Genomic DNA, 2,329 nt, shown 5'->3' on the forward strand with positions numbered 1-2,329 from the left:
GGCTGGGGGTTGAGTTTTTGTGTGGGTTTCTTGCTACATTTGAACACCTAGTCGGTTTTCCTCAACCTCGACGACGATAATAGAAAATACACTGTCCTTGCACGCAGGCGTGCCTGGAAGGCATTCACCAAAATGTCAATTAGGATTATCTTGGGCTGAAGCGATTTGGGGGTGAGTTTTACTCCGTGTTTATATTTTCATGTATTATTTGCAGCAAATAAATGGCACTCAGCACAGAACCAGAAGAGACAACAGCCGGAGCGTGGCCTTTCTGGGAAGCCTTTCCCATCTCCCGGTTGGTCTAGTGTTGCCCTCTGACCTCCCACAGCACCCTCTGAACATCTCAACCGCAGCAAATCCATATTACAATGGAAAGATGTTTATTAGCGCGTGTCGCCCCGTCCCACTAAATCATTAGCTCTTGGATATCCCTGATGTCCCATCTATTTTGCTTTTCCTGTGCCAAGCTCGGAGACTGTCACATCGCAGGCATCCTGCCTCAAGCTAGTTCGGAACTCAAACAGACGTCCTGCAAAGTGATATATGGTAGGGGACAGTTGGGGTGTTTTATGAGATTAAGATGTTTTCTTTCGATGTTTTAATGGGATTAATTGTGGAGAAATGCAAAAGCAAAAACGAAAACAAACCCCCCGCCCCCCACACTATCCTTCCTTAGACAGACAGACTTCCTGAAGGATCTTTTGTTGACTTCCTTAAGAATCCTTCACACACCCCATGAGGATTAGGTTGGTATCTTTATGTGCTAGCATCGTGCCCAGCACCCATCGTATCATCTCAGTTTAAAATGTGCTGTGGGGTGCCTGCGTGGCTCAATAGGTTGAGCGTCGGGTCATGATCTTGCGGTTCGTAAATTCGAGCCCCGTATCGGGCTCACCGCCGTCAGCGAGGAAGCCCACTTCAGATCCTCTGTCCCCCTGTCTCTCTGCCCTTCCCTTGCTTGTGTGCTCTCTTTCGGAAATAAACATTTAAAACAAAACAAAACGGAACATGCCGTAACTCAGTGTCAGAGCCTAGGATAATGCCGGGCCCATTGTGGGGCCCCCAGGTATTGGTTGAACAAATGAATAAATGAATGAATGAGTTTATAAATCACTGGCTAGCTGTATTTAATAAAATATGTCTGTAGAGCCATTTCCCATATTGAGGATGGATTCACGGTGGTGCAACCAACTGTCACACACACACACACACACACACACACACACACACGGTGTCCCTTGTCACAATTTAGATAATAGCTGGGTGTGGTCAAGAGTCCAGGACTCCTGACAGAGAGAAGCCAGCAACTCCTGAGGACTGAGCTCTTGGCTGAGGTGAACAGCGATGGATGAGTCCCTGCTACCCCCGCTGAGTCTCATGATGGTCACATGACCGTCTTAGGCAGAATGAGACAAATCCAGGGGCCACAGCTCCCCAGTTTTCTCAGAGTTGCCTGCTTGGGGTGTGGAGGGAATGAAACATGGAATCCGGCCCGTGTGACGTCTGGATCAAGGTGATTCGCGTGTGGTGCCCAAGGCAAGCAGATTTCTCAGTTCGCGGGAAAACCCCCATGTGGGCATGGTTTTCTAGGCCTATCTGGTGGTCCAGACTAAAGCCCCGCTTGGGCTTTTCTGGCCAAACCCCAACCAGCAGAAGCTTCTCCATGCCCATGGCTCCAGCAGAGTTGCTTCCGCTCTTAGCCCTCTGTAGAGACCAGGACCCAAATGTCCTAGTGGGCAGTGGGAAGGAAAGGGCTTCGCAGACCGCAAGGTGGAGGGGGCTCCAGGGGCCACCTCATCCTGGCTTGGTGTGGAGGGCAACAAGGTGACCAGGCATCCATGTTTGTCTGGGACTAAGAGATTTCCTGGGAGGAGATGCTTTCGGTTTTAAAACTGGGACAGTCCTGGGAAAACCAAGATGGGTGGGTTGCTCTAAGGGAGAGCTGGGCCAGGATATGCTCGGGGGAGCCTGGGGACCCCTTAGCTCCCAGAGGCCGCACCGTCCGAGCTGACCATGGGACCTCCAGGGTGCAAAGACAGGAAATGACGTAATGGCCCATCAGAGGCTCTGCGGACTCTGGCTTGGGTGGAGAGTCCACGACTGAGGGCACTCAGGGGTTGAGGTGCAGGTAGAGGAGACTTGACTGTTATGAAGAAGAGGGTCTCAGGGCAGAACTCCTGCTGTCTGGTTGGAGGGCGACCCTGCCTAGTGGTCAAACTCTGTCTTCAGAGTTCCAGGCCTGGGCTCAACCCTTGCCCTGTCACCCCCTCCATTCTGTGACTTCCCCCCAAGCCTCCAGTTTTGCATTTATTAAATTGGGATAATAATA

This window comes from Panthera leo, chromosome A1, assembly GCF_018350215.1.
Source record: "Panthera leo isolate Ple1 chromosome A1, P.leo_Ple1_pat1.1, whole genome shotgun sequence".
In the NCBI taxonomy this organism is placed as follows: Eukaryota; Metazoa; Chordata; class Mammalia; order Carnivora; family Felidae; genus Panthera; species Panthera leo.